Here is a 9,820-nt window from a genome sequence, read left to right as displayed (position 1 = left end):
TCTGAATTCATAACATCTTTCGTTAAAAATTTTGTTATAAAATATTACTTATTTTTAAAATGAGGATGCTACACATCTATATAATCATATAACTAAGTTGACCTACCATCCATGTAAATTTTATATGAATGTAGAGCTTTTTCTTTTTTAAAATATAACATCTTTTTTGTAACAAGAGATTTTTAATTTGTAATAAGGCTTATGTCAATAACTTTGTAACAATTTATGTTTAGTTTTATATATGATCTTGAACATTTAAGGACTTCAACTTGAGTCTTTTAGCCTTAAAAGTGAAGAATCCAGTTCGACTCATTATTATATAAGACAAATATTAGAGAATTAACAAAATTTATTTTTTTTTGTTAGTAATTAATTAATAATATTTAAAAATATAAACTAAAAATATATTATTAAATTATTATACAAAAGAAATTAAATTATTAACTAAAAATTTTAATAAAAAATAATAAAATTTGTTGGTCATTTAGCATTATTAGTTATATAATTCATTAACGACCATGTCTATATAAATGAGTTATTAAAAGTTTCATATAGGTTTCATCATTATTTCTTTTCTACTTCCTTCTTTAGAGATATGTGAATTTGTAATCATAAAAAAAAACATTTCATCGTTACTTTTTTGTTTCACTGTTATCATATTGTTAGAAGATTAGAAACCAATTTTTAATTAATAATCAACTAATAATTTTTTTTTTGGCTGCTTATTACTTTATGCTCACTGTTAGTTAAAGAAGAGTTCACTCTCTATTAAAACCGGATTATATTATGAAAAATGTTAAGATTAATATTTTTTATCAATATTAATGAATATTTTGAATCAATATTTTATTTTTATACTATTAAAATTTATAATTAGTTAAATATTGGTTAAAAATGATAAATTTTGTTGATTATAGTGTATCACTCTTTTATACTAACATTTCATGAATAAAGATCCAACATGCGGTTTGTCTGTTTTTACGAAGTATAAGGCATTTTTTGTCTATAAAAAAGGATATTTCGGTTCTTGATTTTTTTATTTTATGATAAGACGACTCTTATGTCAAAATATTCGTCAAATAATAATGAAAATTAGTTTTGTGAAAGTTTTATTTATAATTTGTCAATGATATAATCAATTATGATCATTACTAATTTATTATTACCACCTTTTTCATTTTCATCATTATTAATTTTATCTTTACTATTGCTATTATGTAACCATATTTTATCACCATTGTTATCTTTTCTACTTTCATCGTCACCAATACAAATATCATAATCAATATTAATGTTATCTTATTTCATTTATTGTTCGATACTATTTTTTCTTTTTAAAAAATCTTTGTATTACAATTACTTTTTTCTCGTGCAATATCATTTTCAATAATGATCTTTCTCCACTTAATCACCGGTCAAGGAATTTTTTAAAAATAACTTATTAATAGTTTGTCGGAATTTAAAACCTCCACAAATTACAAATAAAATCTTCTACAAAACTAATTTTTGTTTCTATTTAACAGATTTTTTAATAAAAGAGTCATATTGTCCTAAAATAAACAAGTTGAGGACTGAAGTGTCTATTTTTTTTGGACAAAAAATATCTTATCCTTAGTAAAAATGAACAATAAATTAGATATTTACTCAATATTATTTCATAATCTTTCACCAATATTTTCAAAAGAAAAAATGATTTAATTTTGATAATTTTTCAATGTAAAACAGTTTTATACCTATATTTAATTATATATTTATATTAATAAAAATAATTTTTTATCTTGACAGTATAAATAATTATTTTAAAAAATAAATATAATTTAATAATTATATAAAATATTTTATATTGTTAATACATTAAAATTAAACAAAAAAAAATTATAAATCTTTCACTAATAGAGTTCGACTAAATTAAAAGGAAGGCGTGCCTAATTTGTGAATAATACTCTATTCATTAGAAAGGCGACCAGTCATAACAATGTTCCAGTAGAACAAATTGAGGATAAAATTGAATACAGATAATGAAAGATAAAATTGAGGATTTCCCTTAGTGAATGTGGAACTTTTTGGGCCTCTATGATTGTTAGATGTAGGACACCGCCTTAGCAAATTTTGATTCTTGTGGGGCTAATATTCAAGACGTTTTATATCAAAATCAAACCAACACAACTAGAAGGATATGATTAGAACGACAGCACGAATAAGACACTGCTCGAGTGTCATCAACGAATGCGTTAGTGCGTTGCAATCATGAATAGAAAACCGCCAAACAGGACATCAAATTTTAAAGAAACGGCGACGGTGCGCTACAACTTGGTCACTAAAGTTATATACCACGTCTGCAAAGTCATCTTGTTCATGTTGCCTTCGTTGTTATCCATTTCCTGCAGAGCACATAATATTGATTGGAAAATTGTCGTATATGTTTCGAATTCAAATTTCATACATAATTAATATAAAATAATTTTATATATATATATCTAATTAAAATTTAATTTTGATGTATTGTATTTAATTACATAATACCACATAATAAAAATAAGGTGAAAATTCAGGTGTAATCGACTTCATATGAAGTTAATAACTGAGAGTCGTCAGATAAAAATTTAATCAAATCAGTCAAATCATCTTTTGGTGGAAACTCAGGTGTAGTCGACTTCACGTGAAGTTGATATTTGAGAGTCGTTAGATGATTTGATTGATTTGACTAAATTTTCATCTAATGGCTCTCAGCCATCAACTTCACGTGAAGTCGACTGCACCTGAGTTGTGTGAATAGTCATTTAAAAGAACAGACGCAACTATACGACTTAATAAAACACTTTACACTGTCAGTATATCAAAATTAAATTAATCTAATTATATAATTTTATGAATTAAATAATTATATAAAATATTTTATATTATTAATATATTAAAATTAAGCTGATATATTTTAAGTGTATTTATTTTTATCCTTTATAATTTTTAATATCAATTAAATTGACACCATTATTATTGACTCATCACCTTTAGGCTTTAATGCTCTAACCAATTACGGTTCAATCATATCATATATCTATCAAATGAACGTATAGGGCCACACACAGATTTATCATACATTTGTTAGGTACATAATATTTATGTGATTTTATTTAATAATTTAATTTTTAAAATAAATAGTTTTATCATATAAAATAACATATAGTTATGTATAATCACACATAACTAATTTTACAAACAAATTAATTATAAGATACAAAGTTAATCTTGTAGTTCAATGTAACTGTTTTTTGGTTTAGGAGAATTAGTTTGTAATATGATACAAGAATTTTTATAATTAAAAAATAAAATAGGTTAAATTTTCTTATTTTTACTTTTTTAATAAAAATAAATAATTTTAAGCACAAAATACAGAAGAATTTGTATAGTCTATACCTTAAATTTAGAAAAAGAAAATGAACAAAAAACATGTCAACCAGCATAAAAGTAAAGTAATCACATACATATCTTAATTTAACTAACAGACTAAAATTTTGAAAAATAATTATTTCATAATATTTGAATCAAATGAGTGTGGACCTAATTCAATATGATTTAGGAATTTATCAAGATGTCATTATCGTAGAATAATTATAATATGGAGGGAAAAAATCGATGGTGAAAACTCAAGTGAAGTCGACTTCAGGTGAAGTTAATATCTAAGAGTCGTTAGATGAAAATTTAGTCAAATCAGTCAAATTATCTAACGGCTCTTAGGTATTAACTTCAGGTGAAGTTGACTGCACCTGAATTTCCACCAGAATCGATGAGAAGCAGCAACGTATGGAACTTGTTGAAGTCTGCGCCAATTACGAAAAATTGGAAAAGATTGAGAAGAGAATGTGAAACGTCGTTTCATTCACAAGCTTCAAACATGAAACAACTGGTTGCCGCATCTTGTCTTGCATTAGATAACGATAGAGATAGAAATAACGTTTTAAAATTATTTGTTTAATTTAGTATTATTTAATTATTTTAGTAATAATTAATAATTTATAAAATAAAATAATTTTATGTTATTTTAAATAATTTTTTATTATTTTCTAAATATTTTTGTATAATTAAGAGTAATATTAGGTGTAGAGTTAACTTTTAACCAAATTTTAACTAATAAGATGCCCGAAATATAGAGAGTAATATTTTTAAAATTTTTGAAAATAAAAAAATATTTTAATCTATTTAGATTATGTATTGAAAAGTTCTAAGATTTAATCAAAATAGTTATATTATAATAAAAGAAAGGTTTAGCTAAAATTTGTTAAAAATAAAGATATCAGATTCTAAATATAGTGAAAAAAAAAAACAAAGAGATGGAGAGAAAAATAGATAATAAAATAAAATTACTTCAAAATTCTTAATATATATTAGTTGTTAAATTTTAATTCTTAAATCATCTAAATTCTCTCTGTCTTGTTTTTTCACTTTTTCACTCTCTCTCTCTCTCTTCTCAAATCCTCTTAATTCTCTTTGCAATTTTTTTTTGCCCTTTCTATTGCATCTTTATATATGTTACTTTATCTACTTTTTAATTTTTTTTTATCTTCGTCATTCCATCTTTTTCATTATAGCTCAATTTTTTTTTCGGTTTTCTTTTCAATCTTAATGAATATCTAAATTTTTTTCGCAATTAAACTTTTTCCGTTTTATTGAAATTTGAATATTGTTTTAGATTCTAATTCTCTTCTCAATGTGAATCTTGATTTTATTAAGCATTTTCTCTTGTCTTTATTCTATTCAATCTGTTTTTCAACTTCTTGTTAATTTGTGTTGCAACAAATTGATGGTGCAATATTTTGTATTACTATTATTATTTTGTTAGTATTATTATAAATTAATTTGTTTGCAACTAATTATATGAAGCTAGTATTATTATGGAAAAATTAAAATTCAATAAAGTAATGGAGTAACTTTTTGAGACAAAATATTACTATGCAACTATTATTAAAAACTGATTACAAAAGCTAGGTAGCTCCGTCCTAAGGTTACAAACTTGTGATTAGTTTCTCCTCTAATATGATTTATATATCTCATGAATAAATATGACATGATGCCATACTATGTATTTGCTGTTTTTATCATAGTGATAAAAATGAGATCGGATTAGTCGGTTCGACCGAAAAATCAGTAAATTGAACTGTCAACTGGTTCGATTTAATTTTAAGATTATTTAAAAATAAGAACCAGTCAAAATCGATTCAATTAAATTGCTTGAAACAAAATTTTAAAATTGATAAAAATGTAATTTAAATTTGAGTCTTTTTTGTAATACTTTTTTGCCCACTAAATTATATTTTTTTATTATTTTATATGTTAATGATTAATTATTTTAGATATTATTTTATTTTTTTATACTCGTTTATATTTAAATTAATTATATTTTTTATTATTCATAATTATTAATATAAATATTTTTAAATATGTATAAATAAAAATATCAAATATTTTTATTAATTACAATATAATTATTTTTTATGATTATATAATATTTATAAATATTATTTTTTAAAAAATACATATATTATATAACAATATAATAAATATAAACTAATTAGTTAGTTATTTAAATAAAAAATAGTTACTTTAAAATAAAAATAAAATAAAAAATATTTATTATGAAAAATATTAAAATTTTATATACTTATTTAATAATTATCAGATTAGAATTTATTGATTATAATTTGTTAAAATTTGACTGATGTAAAAAAAATAATAAATATATGTATTTTAAATTTTAATTTTAAATATTTAATTATTTTATATTTTTTATTTATATAAAATTAATTTTATCAGTTCAATTAATAATTTATCGATTAAATCAATAAATTAATAAACTAATAATTTAATCGGCATGGCATTAACTGATGGTATTTCCTTGTTTTGTTTTTCTCACTGAGGATTTGTTACATTTTTGTACCGATATATGTGTTATATTGGTGATTTAGTATCTTTCATATCTAAAGAGTTCTTATCCTCTACGATTCATATATCCAAATCCATTAGAAAATTTTTCTTATGACATAATTAATGTAACATGCTAACATCATCAGTGTTCAATGTTTTGTGCTTCCTTCAAGTATGTAAATGTGTGCAACTTCCTTGATACTAACATAGTTAAATTAATAAGCATTACTATCAATATGATCCTAATAATTTCATTTACCTCGATCGGCATTAAGCATTATATAAACTCTAAGACATGTCAAATTAATTTAGTTAAGGGGAATTGTCAATTTCTTATAACTCTAGCAACGGAAATAATTTACACAATGAATAGTACAAGTGTTTGATTGCTCCGACACGCCATATAAAGTAGTCTCTGATTGCTTTAATTAAAGGTATACAGAATAAACCAAATTACTCTCAAATTATTTGATATGCAGAGACAAAAATTTGTTGATTGCATAACGGACCAGAAAATCTTTGTAGTGTTCTGTGAGTATCTATTAGTTCAAAAAGTTGTAAACTCGTGGGTCGTGGCAATCAATGCTCCTCTCTTTTAAGTCTGTAATATTTAATGGGTTTAGCTAATTTATATTCTAAGGACACAAGTTAAAATTGCTAGATTTAGTATTTTAATATGATCTTCCTTCAACTTGTCTTCAATTCTTATAGCATTTTAAGTGTGCACTAAGCATGTTCTGTAACTTGATTCACTTGAGCAACGATAAAGATTGAAGTAAAACTCAACAGGAAAAATATTTAGATTTGGTGACAAATTACAATGTTACTTGAAAATTAATGAAATTTTTCATTCAGTTATAATTAATTTTATTTGTATATTTTTTTATGTAAAAACAATTACTATAATATAATTAAAAGGTTTTTAAAGTTTTAGATAAAATAATAATGATAACTAAAAGTGAACAAAATGAAAAATTCTACCATTAGTTTTAGTGGCTATATAAATTTGCGAGAATAATTGCTGCTAAAAATTATAGGATTTGTAGCTATTAAAAAAAATTTATCGACACTAAAATCTTTTAGTGACAAAAGTAATACAGCTAATGTTTAATTGTTGATAAAAGTGTTGGTATACATTGTCGCTAAAGACAATTTTTTTTTCAACTCTGCTAGAGAGATAATAGGGAATTTAAACAATGTAAATAATGGGCTGTAGCCCAATAAATATAAAAAATAAAAAATATTCTATAAATTACCTAAATAAAAAAATCTAATTAGTTATTCAAAAAAATAACCATCCCAGACCTTAATTGTACCAAAGCATTTCACTCTAATACACTCTAAATTGCTGCTTGGCTTGCTACACGTCGCCACTAGCGTTGCTCGCCCCTAGTAAAAATAACCATCCACTTAAGTATAAAAATAACCATCTGTGTAACAAATGAAATTAATATCTAACATATTTTAATTATTTATAATTAAACCAAATCCAATCAAAATAATCATTCACATAAAATGACCATTCTAAACTGGCCATTAAGGTAGAAGAAGAAGAAGATGAATAAACAGAAGAAGCAACTATGATCAAACCCCCTTCACTCCACGCCCTCCTCATCGAATACGAGACATTGTTACCCTTAGACAACTTGTGGGTGCACGCACCACCTCCGTTACCGAAGTTGCTATGCAGCCTGCTCCTTTACTTCAGCAATGGCGGCGTCACTCATATTAGCTACAACTGTTGCTCTACAATCACCCTCCTCACGCATAATTGCTAGCCTACGTTGCTCACTTCCTTGGGCATCACTCCTCAGGAAGCCCATTATTTACGTGGTTATTGTGATGCTTCTGCTTCTTTTTATACTTTCGTCCCTTCCCTTTCTTCTGATGTTCAAATTTCACTTAGGACTTAGCTAGCAATAATGCTCAATCATCAATTATAGTGTTTTTATGTGTAAGAGCAAAGGAATTTACATAATATAGAGTTTGTCGGTCTTTTCAACGGAGGGAGGCTGCGGCCGGCGGAATACAGTGGCGTGACGTGAAAATTAGAGAGCGATGACGGCGACGGTAAAATTAGAAATAACCGAACCTAATATGAATGCATTTAAATATTAATTTTAATTTTTCAAATTTTAAAATTTGAAATTAAATAATTAATTAATTATCTAATTTTTTTATTTTAATTTTACTTTTTTAATTCATTGTTCACAATTATTTTTGTTTTTATATATTTTTCTTTTTTTTTTCGGTCTGCGCATAAGCCGTAGCAAGATGGAATATATGAAATGTAAGTTCAGTCTAAGAAGAGAAAACCCTAATATAGATGTGAAGATTGGAGAAAACATCATACAAAAAGTTAAAAATTTTAAGTATCTCGCGTGCATCATACATGATAATGGAGAGATTGAACATGATGTAAATCATAGGATTCAAACAAGTTGGTCAAAATGGCGAAGTGCATCTGGTTTTATATGCGACAAAAAGTGTCTTTAAAACTTAAAGGTAAATTATATCGTACTGCTATAAGACCGGCTATGCTTTATGGTACAGAGTGTTGGGCGGTCAAAGGGAAGCACGACATAAGCTGAATTTGGCAGGGATGAAGATGTTCAGATGGATGAGTAGTCATACGCGATTGGATAGAATAAGAAACGAAGATATAAGGGAGAGAATTGGAATAACATCTATTGTGAAAAAGATTGTTGAATCACGTTTCAGGTAGTTTGAACATGTGAGAAGAAGATCTAAGATACAGTCAGGAGGGTGGATGAGATGGAAGATAGATAAGGGGTGTAAGGTAGATGAAGACTTAAAAAGACCATCCATGAAGTGGTCAAATGAGATCTACACGTAAACAGTCTCTCTGTTAATATGATACATGATAGAGCATAATTACGTCATTGTGTTATTTGATTCATGTAGCTAACCCCACCTAGTGGGACAAGCTCTTTTTGTTATTGTTGTTGTTCTTATTGCGCACTACCTCAACATCTCTGCAAGTCTGCATGTCATCGCCACTCCCTAGCACCCTTGCTAGGGGTGTTCATGGTTTGGTTAATCCAAAAACCAAACCAGTTTTTTGGTTAACCAAAAATATAGTATTGGTTAATTAACCAAATTGGTTTTAAATGATGAAACCGATTATTAACCGGTTAGTAAAATTCAAAACCGGTTGTTAACCGGTTATTAAAGTAAAAATCGGTTTTTAAAAAATAACCGATTTTTATATAGAAAAACCGGTTTTTATATTAAAAAATTGGTTTTTACACTAAAAACCGGTTTTTACCTAAAAACGGGTTTTTATACCATAAAATTGGTTTTTACATGTAAAAGTAGATTTTTACACAAAAATTAATATTTTTACATACGAAAACCCAAATTTTAAAACTTTTTTTAATTGAATTTTTTTAATCTAATTTTTTTTCTTTTTAAATGATACGAGTAACATTTGTAAAAAATGAAATCCCTTCGATTGCTTTCGTTCCTTTTTCTTTGTTATCTATTTTCAGCATTTTCTATAAATACTTTTTTCTAATATAAATAATTTTCTTTCTAAATGATATGAGTAACTTTTTCTTATCTCCTTCTTTCCATCTCTCTCCTTTTCTCTCCCCCTCCTCTTCTCTCTTCCTTCTCTCTCTTTCTCTCTTTCTCCCCTTACCCTATCTCTTCCCCTTTCTCTCTCCCCCATTTTTCTCTCTCTCTCCTCTTCTCTTCCTTCTCTCTCTTTCTCTTTCCCATTTTTCTCTCTCCTTCTCTCTTTCTTTTCTCTCTTCCCCTCCCCTCTATCTATCTCTCTCTCTCCCCTTCCCCTCTTTCTCCCCCTCCTCTTTCTTTCTCTCTATCCTTCTCTCCCTCTCTCTCCCCATGCTCTTTCTCTTTCCCTTTCCCTCTTTCT

Source organism: Arachis stenosperma, chromosome 1, assembly GCF_014773155.1.
Source record: "Arachis stenosperma cultivar V10309 chromosome 1, arast.V10309.gnm1.PFL2, whole genome shotgun sequence".
NCBI classification, from domain to species: domain Eukaryota; kingdom Viridiplantae; phylum Streptophyta; class Magnoliopsida; order Fabales; family Fabaceae; genus Arachis; species Arachis stenosperma.
Note: the sequence above shows the minus strand (reverse complement) of the source record.